Source organism: Ambystoma mexicanum, chromosome 6q, assembly GCF_040938575.1.
Source record: "Ambystoma mexicanum isolate Mex_15411 chromosome 6q, UKY_AmexF1_1, whole genome shotgun sequence".
NCBI lineage: Eukaryota > Metazoa > Chordata > Amphibia > Caudata > Ambystomatidae > Ambystoma > Ambystoma mexicanum.
In genome coordinates this window covers 692,093,095-692,117,992 of record NC_090937.1, presented here as the reverse complement: position 1 = coordinate 692,117,992, position 24,898 = coordinate 692,093,095, and the positions used below count along the sequence as shown (strand labels likewise).

Here is a 24,898-nt window from a genome sequence, read left to right as displayed (position 1 = left end):
ATTTATATTACAATATACATATTATGAACAGTGGCAGTACTAACAGAGTTGGTTCAGGAGAGTGGTCTTGAGATTTTTACGGAAAGCAAAGATGGATGATTCAGCTCTGAGTGGGGCAGGGAGAGAGTTCCATAGTTTTGATGCAATGTATGAGAAGCATAGCACTCCGGCTGTAGCTCTCCGGATGCGGGGGATGTGTAACTGGTTAGTGTACTGAGTTCTGGTAGGGCGCGTCGAGGTGGTTCTAGATAAAGCTTCTGCTAGGTATTTGGGAGCTGTGCTGTTGATGCATCTGTGCATGATAGTGAGGATTTTGAGTGTAATGCGGTCTTTGACCTGGAGCCACCGCGCCACTTGTCTGGCTTGAGATATATGGTCTCTTCTGGGGATGCTCATAGCAGCTCGTAGGGCATTGTTTTGTGTGGTTTGTAATCTCTGTATGTTTTTGGAGGAGGTGCCAGCCAAGAGAGCATTGCAATAATCGAGTTTGGCGCCTATGGTTGCTCTGGCTATTGCAAGGCAGTTGGGTGCGGATAGGTAGTGTTTAATGGCATTGATAAGTTTGGTGCTATAAGCTGACGCGGAGGCTATGGTGCCAACTTGTTTGTTCACAGATAAGTTTGCATCAATGTGGACACCTAGAGTCTTGACAGAGGAGGATACAGTGATGGTGGAAATATCTATGTTAAAGTTGGCGTATTCGGGACGTAGCTTTGCTATTGTGGTTTTCTGTTCAGGATTTCAGTTTTATCCCCGTTAACCAAAGAAAAGAAAGATAGGTGAACTACCCCTTCTTATCGTCCCTAAGTTGCAACAGATCAGATTAACCACAATCTGAATAATTCACAAATTGTTTAGACCACCACTCTATTATTGAGAGCTAACATCTTCATTTATTTTTAATACATCTTATATACCATTAAAAAGCTTAAAAAAGGATCTATACATATACACCTAATAACACATATTACTAAACCTGTGCACAAGCACTTACGCTCTAACTGGTGTCAGTGCACCATGGTATTGGCAAAAAGTGCCCCTCTGCTGGCTGTATTGTACCATACTACTGTCTTGGCTTCTGCCCATTTCAGGAGGTCGTTCCACCATATTTCTAATCTGGGTCTGTGGGCTGCTTTCCAGCTCATGGCTATTCTCCTTTTGACCAGGAATTAGGCCAGGTCCTTGAGTTTGGATACATGTTTTAAGTTGCGTGGTCTGGTAAAACCCCCTAACATGCATGCCCATATAGATTCCACATCTAGCATGATCCCCTTTTCTAATAGTTGAAGCTTAACTTCCTCCGGAATTTTCCCACCTCCGGGCATGCCCAGAACATATGGATCATCCCGGCATCCACCTCCCCGCACTTAGGACATTTTTGTTCTTCTTTCAGGGCAGGTTTACCTTTGTCCAAGATCTGGGAGATTTGATTTTTTAGGTCTAGTTAGTCGGATTCTGTTCCATGCCCTACACTGAAACCAGATTGTCTTTTACCCAATATGAAATTGTATTATATGTATAGTTGGATCTGGTTGTGAGCTGCCTTGTCCAAATTTTCAGAAGGAACGGCACTGTCGTTATAGGCCTGTAGTTGTTGGGCTGAGCTGGGTCTAATGTGGTCTTTTTTAGAAGGGGGCGTACCCATGCTTCCTTGAGACTGTTAGGTACAGAGCCTGTTCTAAATGAAGCATTAATGAAGGCAGTAACCAGAGGGGTGAGGTCCTTAGCACATTCCTTGATCATTTTAGGGGGGCATATGTCTCCTTTGAAGAGTGATGGTTTGAGGTGTTTGATGAGATCAAGGACCTCAGGTTCGGTAGTGTCTCTAAAGACGAATTGGGCGTGATGGGGATCGCTATGCTTAACTTGGGTGAGAGGGTTAGTCTTATGGTTAGGGAGGGCTTTGCAGTGGTTGTGAATTTTTTTTGGGAGGAGATCTATCTTGTTGAGCATTGCAGACTGGATGCTTGCGCACCAAGCTTTGCTTTTGATTATTTTATCTGTGCTAGCCGGGGGTGTGACCAGTTCGTTAAAGATTGTAAATATCTCTTTAGCTTGTGAGTTGGCCTTGGAGATCCTATCGTTAAGAGTTAGCTTTTGCTACGATGATAGCTTTTTTATAATGGAGAGCTATCTGTTTGAAGAGGTTCTTATTTAAGTCATTTGGGTCCGCTTGCCAGTTTTTTTGTACCTGATGCTTTTGTGCGCAGAGAGTTTGAAGTTCATCCGAGAAGCAGGAGTTACAGTGAAAGGATTTTTTTTTCTTTCTTGCTTTCGAGTGGGGCTATTGCGTTTATAGCATTGGTCAGTGTGTTGTTGAAGATGTCTGATAGCACTTTAGGATCCTGAGAGAATGGGGGAGCTAGACATGGGTTGTTAAGGTATGGTTCGGAGGTTGTCTGCATTGAGTTTTTTAGAACTTCTTGTTATGGCTGGTGGCACGTGAGTGAGAGCTTTGGGACTCTGGGTAGTGGGGATGAGGTAGTCAATGCAGGTGTGGTCTGTCCAAAGGTAGGCAGTGTTTGAGATAAGTTGTATCCAACGTGCATCCAAGAATTCCTGTAGGGGTCGCATCTGCAATCTGCAGAGACAGACAAGGTAGATGCAGGACAACATCATGCCCAGCAGCGACTACTTGTCCTGTACCATGAACGTCTTCGCCGACAACTGTTTTTGCACCCTTCCTTGAATGGCCACGAGCCTCTCCTCCGAGGGCGACGCCAGACAAGACACTGTGTTGAGTCTGGCGCAGAGGAACAGTGCATTCTGCGATGGCATCAAGCAGGACTTCGGATAGTTCATGGAGAATCCCGGCTCCATCAGCAGTCAGACGGTCCCCCTTTGTGTGCTCGTCGGCCAGCTCCCGAGAGCAGGCGCGTATCAGCCAATCGTCCAGGTATGGGTATACGTGAATGCCAGCCATCGGTGCCAGGCATTTTGTAAACACATTTGGGGCTGCTTTCAAGATGAATGGCAGGGCCTTGAACTGGTAGTGCTGGCCCTGCACCACGAACCATAGGAACTTTCGATGTTTCTTGTGAATGGGGACATGGAAGTAAGCATCCTCCAGGTCCCACAACATCAAAGAATCCCCTTCTTCCATTTGGCCAAGCATGTGCTGCAACGTGACCAGCCTTAACTTTTGGGACTTCAGGTACTTGTTCAGGCGGCCTAGGTCCAAGATTGGTCTCCAACCCCTGTCTTCTTTCTTACCAGAAACTATCTGGAATAGACTCCGGAGCCCTGAAGCCGGTGGGGAACGAGTTCTATCGCCCCTTTGTGTAAAATGGCTCACACTTCCGCCAGGAGTTGAGGAATATGTTGTTCCTGTTGGGGAACTGGTGGAATATGAGGGCACCTGCGTTCGAACTCCAAGGTGTGCCCCTGGGCGAGAGCGTCCAGCACCCATCTTTCGGTGGTGACCTTCTTCCACTTGCTGACAAATCTCATCAGCCGGCCTTCCACCGGGGTGCAAGAGTGGGGGCCCGACCTCTTGACCGGTTCAGGCCTACATGGGTGCTGGGGCTCTGCCCTGCAGGCGATGGCAATGCTGGCTTCTGTTACCGTAGGCCTGGGAGTGGCTCCTGTAGGCCTCCTGCGTGGAGGATCGGGGAGGTTGCATGTAAGATGTGGAGAAACCTTTAGACGATCTGCTAGACTTTCCCCTGGAGGAGCGAAAATAAGATGAGCAATGCTGCTGAAGGGTGCCTAGGGAATGTGCCATCTCCATATCGGTCTTTGGAGGGACTCGTCGACCGCCTTCCCAAACAGATTCTTGCCATCAAAAGGCATGTCCAGCACCTTCACATGGACGTCCTGACAAAAGTTAGTGGCCTTCAACCATTCCTGCCGACAAAGGCAGACTCTGTTTCCCATCTGCCGGAAACCTGTATCGGCGATGTCCACTGCCACCGAGATGGCATGGTCCAACGCCACTTTCCCTTCCTGAAAGAGGGTGAGAGCTCCATTTTCTTGTCATCGCGGAGGAACTCCGGGATCGGGCCCAGCTTGTACCACATCTCCCTGTCATACCGGGCCAAGATAGCCTGGGCATTGGTTGCCTTGATTGTAGATGCCGCTATGTAAATGACCTTCTTCCCCAGTGCATCCATCCTCTTTTCCTCGCTGTCCGGGGGACTGATGATGATGAGCCAGGTTAGCTGAACGGTTCCTTGCGGCAGCCAATACTACCGAATGCAGTGACAGTTGAGACCTCAGGCACTTGGGTGCGGTGTCCGGCACCCTGTACTTATTCGCCAACCTGTCTCACTTGGCTGGAGCCGTGCATGGGTTCTTCATGAGGGCCAGGACCTTCTCCCAAATGTGGTCCAGAAAGGGTACTGGCATGATAGTCTTTCTCTTGGATTCTCGCCACTGATACAAGAAACCCTCCTTCTTTGTTTCCTCAGGCGCCAGCTGGAACAGCTCGGAGACTCTGAAGATCCTGGAGTGGAACGATCCCACCTCATCCGATGGAGAAACTCTGAGGAGCATGCAAATGTGCTGATTCATCGTCCTCCAGGGTGCCAGTGTTGGTGGCAACCTCTGTTGAATCTCTGTCACCAGGGCATGGAGGGTCGAGGGAATGTCCAGGAAATGTCCCTTGGCTGAGGATGGAGCGATGGATCGCTAAGCCCTGCGCCGTCATCATCGGCCTCCTCGTGGACCACATGAACGCACTCTTGGTCGTCGTTGTCTGTGGATGAAATGTCCGTGGGTTGAAGTCAACTTTGGAGGGCTGTTTCAGGGCTTCCTCGCACCCCACCCTTTTCTACCCTGAGGGCCTTGAACCGGAACCTGGACCAGTGTCTTCCACAAAGACATTTCATAGTTCGCATTTGGTGCAGGGCCTGAAGAGGGTCCTTCCCTCCTTCTTTTCCTCTGACATGGTCGGATGGCGCAAAGTAAGCCCAAGGTGGCATTCTGGAAACTTCAATGAATCCTCGCCCTGGAGGGGTGCGAAACTTTACCGACAACGGATCCCCATTGCCGGCTGATGAGGAAAAGAGCACAAGGGCTATTGGACACAAAAATGTTACTTTTCTGTGACAAAATCTGGAAAAACGTACTAAATAGCTCGGTAAGCAAACTCAAGGACTCCCAACACTGAAGCGTGCAGTAAAAATCTGAGAATGGGTGCCAGAGGCGGGGCTTAGAGAGAGGACTGTCATTGGATGTGGCAGTATGACCCAGAGGACAGTGATTGGTTTAGAGGATAAATACAGTTTTAAAGTCAAATTGTTTTTTCTTGTACCAAGGATTCTCAGCCTGACGACAGGGAATATTCATGAGCATGTGAATCCATGTCAGACCCTCTGCTGGAGAAGTATATACTCATATTTATCAGTCAATGTCAATAATAAAAGCCTGTTTGCACCCATCAAAAGACAGCAAATGATCCCCTATCGAATAGTTGGCCTAAACGCTGTAAACCCCCACAACCTGCCAGAATGTAGCCCTGGCGGGAAATCCAGATTCCCCCAGATTGTAGTAAGAGGTGAAGGAAATGTTGCAAGAGTATTTCTTGACTGCCCTATCCCAAAGCATCAGTGTCGCCCTTGTCGACTGGAGCATTGTAGTACAGCCCTGCCTAGTACTCTGACGGCGCCACTCATGCAAAGGAGCCCCCAGTCCCTGCTGTTCTATGTCCACCCAATGTTTGCTACGCAGAATGACTGTTTTGGTATCTAAAAGTGGGGTGTTCCTACTAACAGTGCATTGATACTACAATAATGGTAAAATTGGCACTATACATATGATAAGTACAATACAAAGTTCAAATTTGACTGCAGGCCAGCGACCGTACCATGCTGTTTTGATACATTGAGTATGTGTGATTTAGTATAATGTATTTTGAACCCAGGGGGCGTGGCTTGGACGCCATGTGAAAGGACGTGCCTGAACGGGAGCTCCCGCTGATCCGAACATTATCCGGCTGAATCCGCGCAACGGCCGCTACGATGTGGCATAGACGGTGATGACTGTAAATGCGAAGCTCGGCTGCACATGTGGATGCATTCTCATACGGGATTGTGCAGCGCTTGTGTACTCAGGAGCCGCGTGAAGTTTTTGGGCCGGAGCTTCGCCGGCAGACAAAATGGCTGCCGTCGCTTGATGTTGGGACAAAGGATCGGGGACCGGATTCTGGAGGCGATTCCCTCAGTTCACGTTCAGCGCGATCCAGCGAAAGCAAGCTTGACTGGAGGTAGCCGAAACTGTGTGGCGACGGGGGGACATAGTGCCCCCAGGCCTGGGGCCTAAGCGAGATCGAAGGGACGCTCCTGATCGAAGATATGACGAGCAAGCTCCTGAGGGCGAAGAATAAACAGCCCACGCTCGACGAATTTGCCAAGACATCGCCTGGCACCGAGGGGACCAGGAGTAAAGAGAAGGCCCAGCCCAAGGAGATGGCCGCAGGAGGAACGAACCAGGAGGTCCTGGCAGCGATCGCAGACCTGAAGGCGACATGGGAGACCAAACTCCAACTTGCGGTGGCCGAACTGAAAACTGCGATGGAACTTCAGGTCGGGGCGGTACAGGAGGACGTGAACCTCCTGAGGCAAGATGTGCGAACCCTGGCCGAGCGCACAGAGACCCTGGAGAAGGAGATGGGCCCGACTGTGGCGGAATGCACCGCGCACAAACGAGAGATCCATGCCCTGGTGCAGAGGGTAGGCAACCTGGAGAGCAGGGCTGAGGAGGCAGAAGGTCGGGCCCGCAGAAACAACATCCGGATTGTGGGCCTACCGGAGGGAGCTGAGGGCCAGAATCCCACAGATTTTATTGAGACTTTGCTGCTGCAGGAGATCACCGGAGGTGCCCTAACGCAGGGATTTGCAGTGGAGAGGGCACACAGGGCCCTGATCAGAAGGCCACCGCCGGGTAATCCGCCCAGGCCCGTGATCGCCAAGATCCTCAACTACAAAGACCGGGAGAAGATTCTGGAACATTTTCGTAAAGGGGGCACCATACGGCGAGGGGAGGCAACCATCACTGCTTACCCCGACTACACTCTACAAGTGCAGCGCAGTCGGATGAACTTTGGGGCGGTCAAAAGGCGCCTGCGGACGGCCGGTTTCAAGTATATGTTACTCTACCCAGCCAAACTTAAGGTCTTCTTCAAGGCTAAGACGCTGTTTTTCGACACCCCTGAGGAGGCCATGGAATGGCTCGATGCGCAGAACTGCCCTCAGGAGCCTGATGAGCAGATGGCGGACGGAGCAGGGAGAGTTAAGTGAAACAGTGGGCCTGGCGGACTATGAACACTTGGACTGGAATATAGTCTTTGCCACTTTGTGATGGGGATGCACTTTTTAACTGTTTCGAACATGGTCCGCGAGCGCGGATATAAATGTGTAGGGGGCATCCGAGGGCCGTTTTATTCGTACCCCAGTGTGTGGTTAGGTTAGTCACTGTGTGGGGTGTGACACCCTGTCGGGTTCTCTACGGGGGCTTCCGTAGAGAACCGAACACGGGGATGCCTGAGATCCAGGGATGGAGCTGGGCGGTTGGTTGGGTTAGGGGGGTGGGGGGTGTTAGTTGTTATGTGATCCTGGGGAAGAAACTGAGAAGGGATGTAGTCGGGACTGGGGGGAGGCGATCAGACCAGAGGGGGAAGTGGGAGCTACGGATAAATCATGGGAGACCTTAAGGTATTGACATGGAATGTTAGAGGGTTGAATAGCTACCTGAAGCGTAATAAGGTCATGTTGTATTTGAAGAGGCAGAGGATAGACGTGGCCTTGTTACAGGAGACGCATTTGACACGGGATAAACTTGAAATGGTGCGGAGAAAATGGAGGGGGACAGTGGTTGGATCCACATTCTCTGCGTATGCCAGGGGTGTGCTGGTTTGGGTTGCACCACATGTCCCGTTCAAGCTCTTGGGGGAGGTTGTGGAGTCGGACGGGCGGCTGGCCATGGTTCGGGGGATTGTGGAAGGTAGAGTTGTCTGTATCATAAACACTTATGCGCCCAACCAGGACACGGCGACTTACTTCAAGACACTGTGCGCGAGACTCGGTGAAGGGATGGGGAGCACAGTAATCTGGGGTGGAGACTTTAATTGTGTGCTTAACCCCAGGGAGGACAGGTCGGATGACAAAATGGTTAGGCCCAGCCCAGCGGCCAAGGTGTTGCAGTCGCTGCTAGCGGATCTAGGCCTGGTAGACGTGTGGAGAGCGAGACACCCGGGTGGGAGGCAGTATTCGCACTATTCGGCTCCGCACCATCTGCACACGAGGCTCGACTACTTTTTTGCCACTCCAGACATTCTTACGGAGTGTGAACAGATTGACTACAGGGCGAGGGTCCTCTCGGACCACTCGCCCCTAATCATGCATTGGCGGCTGCGCCCCCCACGTGCACGGATTCCAACATGGCGCCTTCGGGCGGAAGCGCTACGGGATCCGGTATTCAAGGAGGACATGAGGGAGGAGATAGTCGCGTACTTTGAGTCGAACACAGGGAGTGTCAAATCGGCTGGTACTTTGTGGGAGGCTTTTAAGGTGGTGATGAGGGGAGTTGCTATCGCGAAGTCCAAGGGATTAATGGGCGGAATCCTGACCGACCTGCGAGAGGCCGAGATCGAGCTGGAAAAAGAATTGGAGAAGGGTGGGACCGATGTGGAAGTAGTTACTGAGCTGCAGCAGCGGTGCTCTGGGCATTGGGACAGACTTTGTAACCTGAATTATACGAAGTACATTGAGAGGTTGCATGCGGGTGGGGACAAGACAGGCAGGCTCCTCGCTTGGCTATATAAGAGCGAAACCCCTAGGGCTCCGATCCGATCGGTCATCACTGAAGGGGGTGCGGAGATCAATACGCAAGAAGGGGTAAATGGGGCATTCGCAGAATACTACCAAACATTGTATGAAGATCGGGAAGGGGGGAGCCGAGAGGAGATAGATGAAGTACTCAGGGATATAGGCCTGCCCAGAATCAGCGATGAAGAGCGAGAGGAGATGGATGCTCCGATCACTCTGGAAGAGCTCAGAGAAATAGTGCGACAGCTGCCCACTTGCAAGGCCCCGGGGGCGGACGGGTTCCCCAGCGAGTTTTATAAGGCGTATGGGGAGGAGGTACTCCCACCCATGCTGGACATGTTTAATGAGGCGTTTGAGCTGGGACAGCTACCAGAATCACTCAGGGAAGCGGTCATAGTGCCACTCCCCAAGCACAATACACCGGGACACGGTTGCGGCTCCTATCGACCCTTGTCAATGCTGAACCAGGACAGCAAGATCCTAACAGCTGTCTTGGCGGCTAGAATGAGGAGAGTGATAGGCAAGCTGATTCACCCTGACCAGACGGGCTATGTCCCGGACAGGAACATTACCCACAACCATAGACGCCTACACAGAGTGGTCGAATGGGGATGTAGCAAAGACGGCGAAATGGCGATAGTGGCGCTGGATGCGGTCAAGGCGTTCGACTCTGTTCGTTGGCCGTGGCTGTTGGCGGCACTGGATCACTTCGGAATGGGGCCAGGGTACAGGAGGTGGGCCAAATTATTATATAGCGCGCCTCTAGCCAGAGTTCGTACGGGTGCAGTAGTGTCGGATAGGTGGCAGTTAGGTAGAGGCACCAGGCAGGGATGTCCTTGGTCCCCAATGTTGTACATCCTGGCCCTTGAGCCCTTGGCAATTTACCTCCGGCAACAGTATGACCCGGTGGGCATGGAGGTGGGGGGGGGGAGCCATCTGATATCCCTGTATGCCGACGATATGCTGTTGTACCTCCAATACCCTGAAGAGAACTTGCAATATGTCTTGGAGGTGATGGAGAGGTTTGCTTGGCTTTCTGGTATAGCGGTCAACCCTCGGAAATCCACCCTGTTCCCGCTGGGCGGCTATGTGGGGATACCGGCTGAGAGGTTGCCAGTATTGCGAATCCCATGGGCGACAAGCACCTTTCGGTACCTTGGCATAGACGTATATCACACGACCGGGGAGGAACACAGGCACAATACTGAATTGGCAGTGGGGAGGATCGAGAAGTGCATGAGGTTTTGGGAGAAACTACCCTTAGCGATGATGGGCCGGGGTGCTATGCTTAAGATGGTCGTGCTACCTAGGCTGCTGCATTATTTCAATAACATTCCATACATGATACCCAAGGGGTTTTTTGCTAGACTACATGGGGTATGTAGAGATTTCTTATGGCAGGGCACGCGTAACAGGGTCGCATTGTGGAAATTGCAGAAGGCTTATGAGAAAGGCGGCGTGAGGCTGCCGAACTTTGAGGCCTACTACGTGGCAGCGCAGCTGCAGTACGTGGCCAAGTGGCTTTCGGACGACGAAACCCCGGAACATAGACTGTTGGGAAAGGACTGCTCCCCCTTCTACCTGCGAGAGATTATTTGGGTATCCAGCACATGGATGAGGGGGCGTCCTAAGATGCTAGCGTTGGGCAGGAACATGTGGCGAAGAGCCTGCCGGATGATGGGGGATCCCCTGCCGTGCATGCCGCAGCTGCCGCTGGTGGCCTTGGCAGGGGAAGACGGACAGCTTAGGGCCATCCTGCGAACATACTGGGAGTCAGTGGGGCTGGTCACTTTGGGGGACATTTGGCAGGATGGGGCCTTGGCGGAGTTCGCAGATCTGGAGGCGGGGGCGGGGCTGCATGCGGGGCAATACATGACGTTCCACAGAGTGGTCAGGGAGGTCCGGAGCACTTGGCCCGAGACCGTATTGGCTGACGAGCCGGATGCGACGCTGGAGATTATGTATGACGCATCTGAGGGCGGGCATGAGGTCTCCAGGCTGTACGAGATGCTGATGGCAAAGGTTGGGAAGGATTTGGGGTACCTGAGGTTGGAATGGGAGACAGAGATGGGGGCCCCGATGGCGGATGGGCAGTGGGAGCGCGCCCTGGGGTACCACAAAAAAGTATCGAGGAATGCCAGGTTTAAACAGATACAACTATATATCACGCATAGGGCATACATGACCCCCCTGAGAATTTCCAGATTTCGAGACGCTGGGCGCCAGGCGTGTCCCAAGTGTAACACAGAGAACGCTGATATGATTCACATGTTCTGGGCCTGCCCTGTGATTGCAACCTACTGGAGTGAAGTGGCGCAGAAGCTGGCAGGGAGGGGCATTGTACTTAAGATAGATTCGGCCTGGGCCTGTTTGCTTGGAGGGTACCCCAGGGCGCGCAAGCTTCGGCACGTGGAGAAGCTTAAAGATTTGGCTTATACACTTGCCAAACGCAGAATAGCCATGGGATGGAAGAATTGTCAGAGGCCACGGGTGGAGGTATGGTGGCGTGACCTCCAGAAATGGGCTGCCGCCGAGACGACAGCATGGTGGGAGGCCAGCAGAGCGGGAGGGGAGGAAGAGGTGAGCTCCCTCACGGCATGGAAGGTGCTATTGGCTGAACTGTTTAGTACGGGGTCGACCTCGGCTGGATCTGAGAGCGACGGAACCCCACCACACGGAACGGACAATGATGGTGGACACCCTACAGGCTCATAGGGGGGAGGGAAGGGGATTGTTAAGTTAATTCTGTTCTGTTTTTTCTTTCTTTTCTTTTTCATATCTGTTGTTTGGCCTTTGTTGTGGCTTGATGTGTTCTATTTATGTTCTGTTGCACTGTGTGGTCGTTATAAAATAAAATACATTTAAAAAAAAAAAAAAAATGTATTTTGAACCCAGATATCTTACGAAATTAGTCTAAGAGGGACACTTTGTGTGGCAGAGTGATTTTGGAGCTCCTCATAAAAATCAGAAGGTCGTCAGTGTATAACACCAATTTATGGTGGGTACTATCAAATGCCACTCCCTGGATACCTTTGTGTAGCCTAACCTTTTGCGCCAACGGCTCCATTGATAATGCAAATAGTAATGGAGGAAGACACCCAATTCAGCTTTACTCTCATGGTGGGATGGAAAGCCCTATAGTACCTCCTTGATAAAGGCCCAGTTGATCCTGTCAAATGCCTTTTCTGCATTAACAGACAGCATTGCAAGAGGTTGGCTGTCCTGTTGTGCCCATTCTACTATGTCTATTGCTCTATTCTTATTGCCTTGTGCCTGTCTGCCAGGGATAAATCCGGTCTGGTCTTGATGTATGAAACCTGGGAGAACCCTCGCCAAACCACTGGCTCAAATTTTAGAGTAGATTTGGGCATCATAGTCCACCCTCCTGTAGTGTCGCTGCATATCTTTTTGAATAGACTGCAGCAAACGGGTTATGTCTCCTTTAATTGATGGTAGGTAGTCTTCAGTCGTTGACAGCTGTGCCGGGTCATCTGCACCCGCTGGGGTAGTTTTAGCACACTGTAGCAGGCACTTTGTAGAAGAGGATTTCTCATTCAATTTACCAGGCGTCATTTTAAAGTATACTTGTTCCCCGGCCCCCTCAAAGTAATGCAGGCAACAGCATCCAGGCACCTCCAGTGTCAGCCTCACAGTATGGGGTGACACTTCCCTTGCTCCCACACTCTCCTACCAATGATTCTGGGGAACCTCTTGAGGCGAAGATCAATAAGATGCAACTTCAACTGGGGGGGCTGTGTTACCGCTACCCACTCAATCCGCCCATGGAGATCAGGGCCACAACTATGAAATCTTCCTTACTGCTGCCTTCTGAGTTAAGGGCCCCTGAGTGTGACATTTCCGTCGCCGCTCCTACCCGCCGCTTCACTTACGCTTCAGGGCCACATGCTCACCAGGTTGTCACAAAGAGCCAACAAGCTCCACCATCTTGTCACCGGGTGAGGGCATTTGCCTTCCCTTTGTCCGTTCAATGGACCGCTGAGTGCCCTGGTCACCGAGGATCCCTGAGCACACTGACATCCAGCGCTCCAGCCGGATCGTACACACCGTCTCCTGGGTATAAATCATCCAGCACGGGGGAGCAGAGGGGGCAACCGGGGTCACAGACCCACCACACAATCCAGCCCCAAGAAAGCTGCTCCTGGGCTCACAGCAGGGCTTCCTCTCTGCCTATCACCTTGAAGTTTTGGCTCTGGACCTCACTCCGAGCCTGGCGACCTGCAGAAATCCGCCATCCTGGAGATACCCCAACATCGAAGTTCGCCACTAGGCCGCCGTTCCAAGTATTCCAGATGGTACAGCTTCCTAGCACAATCCCCTGTGGGGCAGTTAGCCCTCCCGACACCAGTACTATGGTTCTTTAACACTGAAGGTGGCTTTTCATGCTGAAATGTGGAGAGTGACGTCTCTGCCGGGCTCTCGCCAGGCCACGCCCCCAGAAATGTATTATTTTTATAATTCACTCTGCATGTGGCATTGAACTTATCAAGCAAGCATCCACATGTGGGGGTTTAGCAGGTTAGAGGGGGAGATGTTAGACGAGGCTGGACGAAAAGGTTTTGGGGTGTGGAGTCCAAGGGGGCAGTGCATAATAAGGGTGTTGGTACAGAGATATGATGGCTTAATTGCAGGAGGTTTGGGACAGTGAAGTTGGTATGAAAAATAATAATCAAATAAACCTAATAGATGAGAAGGGAAAAGAAGTTATTTGGCTGCAATGGGGTAGGGAGGGACAGCGGTACTCTGTTATGAAACAGAGTATTGGGCAGACATGTAAAAAATAAGAATAGGTTCTGGTTCTTGGGTCAGGTGGAAGAATAGGATAATGGTATAACGTGGTAAGGGGTTGGGTTGTGAGAGTATGAGTAGCACGGGAAACATTATGGGGTTTGGGGGAGATTTGCCAGAAAGGGGACTTACTGAGCAAGGAGGAGGTGCAGGGTTCTGAGGTGCAAGGAAATATTGGGAGGCAAAAGGTAATGTGAGGTTTATGGTGACAAACGTTGGGTATGGGAAGAGGAGGAGTAACAGGGTGCAGTAAGGTGGCTGAAGTCCAATTACGTGTGGTGCTCAATTTGTCTTTTCTTTCACAGATGCAGCAGGAGGTGGTGTTCTGAAGAAGAGAATAAGGAACTGGTTGATGTATGAGGGGTATCTTTTAACGTAAGGGTATAAATGTTTTAGTGCCGTTCGGGTATGGTGTTTTTCCCTGTGATTTTTGTTGGTGGGGATTGGAGGGGATAATTGGCTATTATGATTGTGTAGTGAAGTAAGGTTGCCATGGTAGTTGGAGGTCAATTTTAGTTATGACGTTACAGAAGGGCCTTCTATGATGGGATTGGCTAGGCATGTTATCGGTAGAAGAAAGGGAAGAGAAACGCTATGGTGGCGTTGCGGGCAATTGTAAGGGGTAGTGTTAGAGGTAAAGGAAGGAGGGTAAATTACAGAAGAGGAGGAAATAAAGAACGGTTCTCTCAGTGTGGGGATTTTATGTCTAGTACTAGGGTTGTTGGGTGGGGGAATGTTTAAAAAAAAGAAAAGAAAAAAAGAAGGGAAAGTGATGGAACAGTTCAAGAAATATTTAAATAGGAAGATAATAGGGGAATGGGGCAGAAAGAACACCTCTGAGGATGGTCTTTCTGGTGCTGGGCACACAGTTGGTTAAATTATGGTTGGTTGAAGCCGAAGGATTATTATCGCGGTAAGGAGGGTGTTTAGTGCTGTTTGGACGTACAGGCTAGCCCAGTGTTCCAAGAGAGGGGAAGAGGTAGGGAAGAAAGACGGGCGGTGGCTCAGGAAGAGGACATGGATTACGTTTGGAAAGATGTGGGGGAGTTGAAGGGGGAAGGAATATTTGAAGGGAGGGAATGGGGGGGTGGAAGTGGGTTTACCTATATGTTTAACTTTTTGCTTAGTCTGTAAGGCCAAAGGGTCAAATTAATGTAGTTTGTAAGCCATGGCCCATTGCATTAAAGAAACCTTTTCCACTAACGGCGAGTTTGGGTATTTTTGTGCAGTCAGCCCAAAGGGGGGCCCTGGGAGCATGCATTACGTGTTCCTCCCTGGGGAGATTTTGAGCGCTGCACCCGACCAGCGCGCCGGGGATAGATTGCGTCCTTAGGTTATTTATGTGGGTGCCGGAAAAGTCAGGAACATTTGGCAGTTAACGCTGTTACGTGTTGCCCACCCACACACCCTGTTAACTTTGGTTAGAAGGTTGTTTTTTTTTTCCTGCAAGGGGTGTGCAGGTTAAGGTGAGGTGAGTAATAAGGAGATTAGGTGGTTTCTTTTTGGTGACAGGTCAGGGTGGCAGAAAGCAAGATTTATTTGTACTGGGGTGTTTCTCTGTTGCTGATATGGCAGGTCAGCCTTGTTTTCTTTGAAGAGATTGATGGGGAGTTTGGGGGGCATCAGACATTGGGGAGATTGGGGATAGTGGAGCGGTAGCCGGGGACACAGTTGGTTAACTGATGGTGAAGCAGAAGGATTATGATCGTGGTAAGGAGGGTGGTTAGTGCTGTTTGGATGGACAGGCTAGCTGAGGGTAACAATACGGGGGAAGAGGTAGGGAAGAAATACGGGCAGTGGCTTGGGGAGAGGACATGGATAAAGTTTGGAAAGATGTGGGGGTGTTGAAGGGGAAAGGAATATTTGAAGGGAGGGAATGAGGGGCGGAAGGAAGTGGGTTTACCTACATGTTTAACGTTTTGCTTAGTCTGTAAGGCCAAGGGGCCAGGTTAACTCAGTTTGTAAGCCATAGCCTGTTACATTAAAACGACCTTTTCCATTAACATGGAGTCTGGGTATTTTTGTGCAGTCAGCCCAAAGGGCATGTGTGGATGAACGCTGCCACGTTTCAGAGAAATTTGAGGTGCCATAGTTATGATTTTTTATAGTTTACTATGATCGTAGCTTTTTCCACCACCTCAGGAGCAGATAAAATAATCACATGAAACCACCATAGCTGCCAAGTTTTCCATTTCCATTGAAGCAGTCCTGGATTTCCCCTGCCCATTGCATGCAGAGACTTGTAGGCCCACCCTTGCAATGGGATAAACGAAACTACAAATTCCAGCATGCAATTGTAAGCAAAAAGCTAGACTGCCTCCGGGTGTCCCGCATAGAACTGGGAAACTTGGCAGGGAGGTGTTAATGAAATGCATCACAGGTAAGACTGGCTTAGATTCAAGATCTTCGTGCGTGTATTTCCCTTGAGAAGATGGTAACGTGAACTGTTTAAAAAAAAACATTTCATGAAAAATAGTGTTAAGGGACAAATGGATACGTTACTAATTTGGACACATTGTTGTTGACGCTGCTCCAGGTTGTGGGTTTGTTTTTCTGAAAAAGTTGCTTAGGCTATGAGACACATTGCAGTAAATGACAGGTGGCTGGGGGTGTTGTCTGTTTGAAGAGCAAACGTGGCAAATTAAGCGATTCTGTAACCTGTTGACCGTGAGGAAAATGGCCTTCTTCGGGTTCCCAGTGAGGAACTAGAATCTACTAAACGGTGCAAAGTCCAGAACACGTCAACTGCCCTCCTCCAGGCTCTGGCGACTGACGGATCATCCACTAACACAACAGCCCCATACGACCCTCAGACGGACTCTGGCCAAGGTTGGCGCTATTTCGTAAAAATATATCAACGAAAGAGACTGTGACCTGTGGCGCAGTAAATTTAAAAAAATGGGCGTGTCCCTGCCAGTCTGCCTATATTTTAGTGACTGGAGGTACAGCCGGGAGGTGGTCATCTCAGGCCCGAGTGGGTATTTGGTCCTTTGTGACCCGGCCGGGGCACCCATCATTTTCTGTTGTAACTTATGTTTTCGTCTTGTAAGTACGCGCCTATAAATCCCAGCAGCCAAAGGTCGTGCGTCCGTGACAACTCATTGTGTTGCTCACTGCCGTGCTGTCTCCCCTACGGTGGGAGGAGGAGCCTGCTGGAGGGGAAGGCACTGTTTCTGCACCGCCTCTTGGACGGATTAGTGTGGGGGAGACCCCTGGCCTGGAGCCGGTGTTGCATGGTATCCTGCATCCCCATGGCAGCATGGGGGAGGTAGTGTTCGACAATCTTCGGGCCACGCCCACTTGGATACCCCGCCCACCCTCAGAAGGCTGCAGCCAACAAGCAGCGTGACAAGGGAACGCAGGGTATCGTACAACAACAGCGGCAGGCTGGAGTGTTAGTTCCCTGTGACAGGAGTTTACGAGGCGGGGCAGCTAGGAAGGTCCCACTTCTGATTCCTCGAGTCAGCTGTAGAAACCTGCTTCCCGCCTGAGGATTGCCTCTGGGTGTCAGCGAGCAGCCGTGCTGCTAAGTAAGTAGTTGTGACAGCTCTTCGCCGGGGGCGATTAGGCGGCAGGGGTAGTCCATGTATGAATTGGTGGGTGGATGTCTGAAGGCAATCTACTGTTCAGCGTCTACTGGTAATCCACCACACAGCCCTGAAGATCAGAAGACCTAGCGTGTGTTGCTGTTGGCATGAGCGCAGCATGTAAACTCACAGGGCAGCCAGGGATTTCCAGCCTTGCTTCCTGAAGTGCTGGGCATGGAGGAATGGACATTGCTGGCTCAACTGTTAACAGTAAGTTACATTTGCAAATGCAACGTTAATCTAAAATCAACTCGACGGGGGCATTGCAGTGCTATGGGTGACACTGCCACACAAAGCAGACTACGCCATCTAAGATAACATGTCTTGGTGGGAAGCATGACTAGGCCGCGCAGTTATGTATTTTTATACTTGATTTTGGTGCATGTTTTCTTTTTCCCATCAAACACGAGGTGCCCGAATGCAAGGACAAAGCCCTTTGTGTAGGCATGGGATATGCTTAGCATTGACAGACCACACATGCTTCCTCCTGCCGCAGAACCCATACAATACATTACATTTCCAGAATCCAGGTGATGACCCCACCTCCCCCAACCACAAAGAGTTTCTAGAACCCTTCCCCTTAAAAGAGGAGACAAGCTAAATGCGTATAGTGGGTAGTTAAGTTGTCTGCATGCTTTATTTAGCTGGAGTTAACTTACAGGTGATCTGTATCATGCTACCGTCTCAGGATTCTGTGCTGGGGCCTGGCTTCCTAACTCCCCCCACCCCCCTGTTAGTACGTGGTTGTTCTGTGTGCTGGGGCTTCTACCCACCTAACAGTCGACATTCCCCATCACGTTTTCCACCCTTTCTTTCTCATCACAATTTCTACTATTTTCTCAGCACATCGTTTTACACTTTTCATTCTGTCATCTTCTCAACTATCTCTTTCATGTCCCTTTCTTCAGTTTCTTACCCACCCACTCTGTACCATTGCTTTTTGTCCATTGTGGGTATTATTGTTCAGAGCTTTAGTTTTCTATAACCCCTCTATCCCTCATTTATCTTTCCACTATAACAAATAACTTTTATTTCCCCTCGTTTTTTGTACTTCTCTCCACATTTGGGTCCGCCCAGACCATATTTGTTCTAGATCTAAGAATGTCTGTCCTCACAGGCTTCAACATTCTTGGTTAATTTTCTAATTGTAAATATGTTCTTCCAATTTCAATTTTTGTGACTCGTTTGTTCATTCTAAACATTCTCTTTAACCACCCTCAATATTGGGGGTGGAAAGGGCTTCCAGCACCCCTAACACCCTCTTGTGTCGTTACAGGGCTTCCCAGACGTCTGATACGTCTGGGAGCAGTTGTTCCAAACTGGTGGCTGCACAGTACCCTTATGGTTCCTGCCAGTACTTTTCTACTTAGATGCACCATGTATCTACTGCCACTACTCGCTGATGGTTGCCACCTTCAGTGAGCTCCCCCTACTACTTAGACTGAGGATATGTTCCCATTGAGAGATACTGGCAACTGCTTGACGCAGTAGTGAATTGAGTTAACATGAGCACCCTGGCCTATTCCTTGAAGGGAGGGTTGAAGGCACAGTATGACATGATTGTGCAATTTTCGCCATGTGCCGGCGTGCTGAGGCTCTTGGTACACCTGGCAGTTTGCATGGGTTGCTCCCATTCTCAAATGAGTGCAGTGATGCCAGTAACCCCCTCCCCCGCTGCATTGATCCCCAACCCCTCTAAGGTGGACTGCCCATGTACTCATCCTCTGCTGTTCGTACTGACCTCTTAATATTTGGGAACATGTGTTGTCCTCTTAATAACTACTCTACAACATTCGATTCTCTCCACCATTACCCAGCAAACTTGACTACTGCTCAAGCTTACTCCTTGACTTTCCTCTACTTCCTCACTGTGGACCAGGCTCACAATTTGTCTGCTCCTGCTCTCTACAAGCTACTTGGACCCTACCAACCACCAGCTGCTTTGATCCCCATGGATGACTGCTCATTTCCATTTCCCTGTCATATTCTATTAAGCTAGGAATGGTCTTGGAATGGTCTTGCTCTTCACCACCTGTTTGATTATATCTTGTACACTCAGCATCTCGCTTCATCTGATTCCCACCGTTCTGCACTCCCCCTCACCGTCCCATACTCCCACCTGTCTTTTTGCTCACCCCTGCTCTTTCTCCCTACTACTGGACACACTATAACAATAAAAAACCAGCACAACTGTGGATCACTTATAATCTTTCCATAAAGCTCGTTTATTTGAAAACGTGGAGCTCCCCCAGCCCTCTCCTCCATACTGACCTCACCACTGCCTCTAGTCCCTATTCACCATCAACTGGGTTATAGTTCGCAGTACTATTCTGTAGTTTGCACTTGATCCCTTAAGTTACTGTTACCGTTCAGTCATCTGTTTTCTTTATAGGTCCACCTTTACTCGCCTCCTAAACTGGCTTTCGTTTACTGTCCTCTTTGTGCTGTTGTACAGGCGCCCTTCCTGGGAATGCCTCTAACATCTGAAAATGTGCTATCTAAAGTAATTCCTGATTAAAACTGACATCCCCGTTCTTGAAATATATACGACTAAAATTGTCCTTCAAATACATTGAAATATTTCTCTCTGAAATGTTGTACTGACTTTTGCATTAGTGAACTATTTTTCAAAATCATAGTTCATTTCTACCACCCTCATGTGTTCGGTGATGTTGGTTGTGTTGGAGATAATTCCCATAGCAGTGTTAAAGATAGACCACTCTTCCCCCAGCCCATTGTGATAATCCACCTTTGTTTTCCATCGTTTTAAAGTACCGGTCCTGACCCTTATGCATATAAGGCATCACCACTGTGCCACGTTCAGTTTATTATGCGCGTGCTTAACATGGGTCAAGTGACACTTACCTCTCCTGACGCGGAGCAATTCAAAAGCCCTCATTCAAGAAGCATAGAAATTCAAGAATAACCATCTCATTCGAACTAGCCTTTTCCTCCGTGTTCATGTTTAGTATTAACCAAAACTCTTGAATGCCCTCCACCCCCCAGAAAGATAACTTCCTATGTAACACCACATAACCGTGTCCCCATTTTTATACACACATAAAATAAATCTTCACTTAATGTATCCCGTGACTAGCCATAATATAATGCTCCGCCTCCTTCCCACCTTGATGGGGAATTTTCACAAGTTAAGCGCAATGCGTGCTGAAGGAGCATGGCCATCTGTAGGCCTGCATGGAAAAGACCGGTCTGTTCATGTGTATATATATGCATAGCGCTACATTTGATACTACTTTCACGTAAGCGCTTCAATAACGGTTGGCAAGCCCTTAAAAAAAAAAAACGTTATTTAAATTGTTCACAGGTGGCTTTCAGGAAGACCAGCAACATATACATTTATATCACAGCTTTACAAAGAATATTTCCTATTTTTCTAGTCTTCAATAATCTCGGAACGGTCCCCAGGTGTCTTTTGGTCTGCTCATTGCAGTCACTGTTCCGTATAAGCTTCTTCCCTTTCATTTGCATACGCCAGTTCTCTAAGCCATTCATGTATTGCTGGTGCTAGATTAGATTTCCATTTTAACATAATACACTTCTTTGCTATTATACAGCACATGTTAAATAGTTGATGTATTTTGATATTGACCTTCCCAATGTCTCGTAATAGATATTTGAGAGGGAGAAGTGTGTGGGGGGGAGGAGGGGGGTATCTTGGTTATTATGTGTAATGTTTCTGCCACCTCTCGCCAGAATTTCGTCACGTTTGGATAGCTCTAGAACATGTGAATGGTGTTTGCTCCCTCTTGTCTACATTTCGGACATTTATCTGTTGTTTTAGGGGAACATTGTGGTACTTTCGCTGGAATGTAATGCAGTCTGTTCAGTACTTTGAATTGTATGAGTCAGATTCGCGCGTTGAGTGAGACATCCTTTGTTAGGAGACAGTACCTCTTCCATTTGGTCTCATCTATAGTTGTCGCAGTGTCTCCCTCCCATTTTATTTTAACTGTGCTGTGTTGTTTCCTTCCGCCTTGTACTTTCTCATATAGTCTAGACAGTAACCGCCTTTGGTTACCTCCCTGCACCACCATTTCAACACAGTCGCATGGTATCGGTTCCTGAGGGAATGATGGCCACTTCTTCCTTATCGCTGCACGCAAGCGATAATATTGTAGCATCCGTACAGGGTTATTTCCCAATTTCAATTAAAATTCTTCCGCAGTAGAGCATCTACCCTCAGGATGTAGACCTCCCAGCTTCATGATTTTCCCTGGGTCCCATGTCATCTGAATATGAATGTCGAATGAAGGGGGAAGTCCTGGGCAATTTCACAATGGAACTTTACCATAGTAGGGATTATTTATGCCTAATCGGTTAAATAGTCGATTCCATGCATTCACTGTTGTGCGCACTAGGTCGAATGTACATGAATCTACATAGTGGTTATCAAGTATGGCCAGCTGGGGCTCCCCCACAGCGCTCTAGCGCCTGTTGTTGCGTACTATGGTCTTGCTAATATCTTGCTTAGTGGCCCTGCACTGTCAAGTAGTATAGCTCAAAATCTAGGCCTGCCAGGCCTCCTCTATCGTAGGGTTCGGTTAAGGATTCCCAGTTTATTTGGGCTGTCTTATCCCCCAAATAAACCACATCGCCAATGTTCGAAGCTTAGTAAAAAATTTGTGACCTGGCCATACCGGAATGTTGTTAAAATAATAAAGTAATTTGGGCACCACTATCATCTTTAAGAGTGAGGTTCTTCCATATAGTGAAATGGGGTATTGAGTCCATAGGTTCAGTTTGACGTCTAATGTATTTAGATATGCTTCGTGGTTCTTTTCATATAGTAGTGTCTGCGTTCGGGATATTGTAACCCCTAAATATTTAACAGTAGTTTGAGCCCAGCGGAATCCGTGAAGTTACTCTGGTTCTCTAGTGTTCTCGGTGAGTGTAAATAACTCTGATTTAGTAGTATTAATCTTATATCCTGAGTAATTTGTTAATCTGGCCACTTCTTCCATTATTGGTTTAATATTTGTACTGGGATTTCGTAAATACAATAGGGTGTCATCAGCATTTAGTGAGATTATCTGTGGGTGTCCTGCTATATGTATCCCTCTGTGTTCATGTTGGTCTCTGATCCGTCATGCAAGTGGTTCTACTGTGAGAGCGAATAGGAGGGGGGGAGGGGCAACCCTACCGTGTGTCCGTGGCCAATGTAAATGGTGTGGATAAGATCCCATTAGTGTGTACTTTGGCTGTTGGGTTAGTATATAGGAAATGCACATACCCTATAAATTGTTCTCCCAGACCTAATCATCTCAGTACTCCAAATAAGCAGTTCCATGAAACTGAGTCGAATGCCTTTTCAGCGTCTAATGAGGTGGCTACCGTGGAGGCTCCAGGATCGATCTGTGATATAGTCCCAAATGGACGTCGCAAATTCAGGGCCGTCGATCTACCCGGTATGAAGCCTGACTGATCGGGATGTACTAGACCAGGCATGTATGAGAGCAACCTGTTTGCTAAAATGTTCGTAAACACTTTTGCGCCTGAATTTATTAGTAACAATGGGCGATAGGACACCTCTCCGGGGGGGGGCCTACCCAGTTTTAAGACGACCTTTATTGCTGCCTCGGACAGTGAAAATGGGAAGATGGGAGAAGCGCTCTACTGCACGACTCCTCCCATACCTTTAGTAGGTGGGGCGCTAGGACATCTTTGTATGTCTTATAGTGTTCTATTCTCAATCCATATGGACCCGGGGCCTTGCCCGAGGCAAGCGAGGAGATAGCTTCTGCCAGTTCCTCTGGTGTAATTGGGCTGCCTAGCGTTTCTCTGGCTTAATTGTCTAGACTGGGTAGGGCTATCTCACCTAGATAACAATCTACTTTCTCCATTGTGCGAGTGTCGGAGTTATCATTTCTGATAGTATTTCAAAAACACTGTATGTATCTCTTCTGTTTTAGTTATATATGTCTTTCTGGTCCCTCTATGCCTGTAATGCATTGCATCCCCCTCTCACCTCTAGCCAATCCAGCCAGGAGATGTCCAGGTCTGTCCTCTTCCCCATTTCTATGGGCCGGACCTGTTTCACCATAAAACGTACCGCTTGTTCAGCTAGCTATCAGAACTTCGATAGAGCACTCCTTGGGTCAATTAAGGGTAATCTATCTCAGGTCGACCCCTACTCATTTTTGAGTTTCCTTAATGTCTGCTCTAATTTGCCCAAGTTCTGTCTTGTGCTTTGATGTAGAAGATATAATCGTGCCACGCAACCATACTTTGAATGTCTCCCATATCGTGGCATAGCTTGGTACTGATCCTTCATTTATTGTGAAGAACCTTGCTATTTCTTTGCTTAGGGTTGATACCAATGCAGCATCCGATAGTGCCATTCTCCATAATAGTCAAAGTTTGGCTTTAGTTAATGATAGGGTTATCACCACCAGGGAGTGGTCTGATGGGGTGCGTGGTAAGATCGACCACGTCACTGATACTAACCAAAGGTCAATGTGGGATAATGCGTTGTGTACAGTGGAGTATAATGTATATTCAGTAGTGTTTGGGTGTTCTTCTCTCCATGCATCCATAAGTGCATGCTGCATCATGATTAGTTCAATTGTCTGGGCGGCCATTGTAAATCCCCCCCCATTTCTGGTGCTGGATCTATCCTTAGTTATATTTAGGATCCTGTTGAAGTCCCCACCCTATAGGACAGGAGTATCTATTGTTTTCCCAATGAATTTGGATATGTGGCCAAAAAACTAGGGTCATCAATGTTTGGGCCATACGTATTCGCTAATGTAATGCCCTCTCCGTTTATTGTCTTGGTGACAGTAACATATATCCCCTCGGGGTCTATGTGGACATCTTCAGCCTGGAATCTTATTGATTTGTGTATGAGGGTGATCACCCCCCCTTGCTTGAGATGAGTATGAGGTGTAGTATCTCTGTTGCCCTGTATTATTCCTAGGGCATGTCACGATGTTAGGGGAGTGTCATTCGAGATAAGACCCTACTTTTCAAGCTTTACCAGGATTGTTTAAGTCTCGCACATTCCATGATATCGGTGTGAGTTTCATCTATTTGTGTTTAATTCGGGTGTATTGACTTTTGTGTCTTCTAAAATTTTCCAACATTTGTCTTCTGGTGCTGCATCGGCCCATTCACCCACCTGCAAGCTTTATACCTTTTACCAACTCTTCCTTGGTTGCCTTCCCTTATTCCTGCTCCTCTCCCATTCCCCAACTTCTTTGACTCCTGCCTGCCACCCCCACCACACCATGTACCCCAACTTGATGATTATCTCCCGAAGTAACCTTGGAAATTCCCGAAGGCACTTTGTTGGCGCCCATGTCTACCTGGTCTGCCCCGATAGCGCTCCAGCCCGGAGCAGGTTTAATTTATCTGGTGTGCCTGCTTAGTGTCACGAAATAATATAAGTTATCATTACATTAATTCCTATTCAGCCATCGACATCTCCTATATCATTTCCCTCTCTTGGGACTCAATTTTGTTCCCCGCCTTGGACCAACGGTAGGGCAAGAATAGTTGCTTCCAGATAGGCCGTTGCGTCTGCCGGAGTTTCAAAAAAGTGTGCTCCTCCACCATGTTGGATTCTTAATTTCATCAGGAAGATTAGGGCATAGGGTGCTTGTAAGCTCATCTCTGTGCCTGTACTCCAGCCACTAAGTCTGGGTAAATATGAACATTATTCGATTCGTACCGTAGTGTTCCCAGTTCTCTGAGAAGTTTCAGGATAGCATCTCGCTGCCT

General features: G+C 48.7%; 1 protein-coding gene across 7 annotated transcripts in view; it reads left to right on the top strand.

Annotated features, from left to right (window-relative positions):
- The window catches only part of IL15 (interleukin 15), a 1,104,687-nt gene that overhangs the window by 69,776 nt on the left and 1,010,013 nt on the right, over nt 1-24,898 (top strand). For 3 of the 7 annotated variants that reach the window (XM_069631191.1, XM_069631189.1, XM_069631190.1), the window contains exon 1: nt 16,764-17,101. The exons of 1 other annotated variant lie outside the window; for it this stretch is intronic. The gene's annotated coding sequence lies outside the window, so the exon portion shown is untranslated. Of the gene's footprint in view, nt 1-15,900; nt 15,952-16,763; nt 17,102-24,898 lie in introns of those variants that run through there. 3 more of the 7 variants (XM_069631187.1, XM_069631184.1, XM_069631185.1) reach the window with 2 other exon arrangements.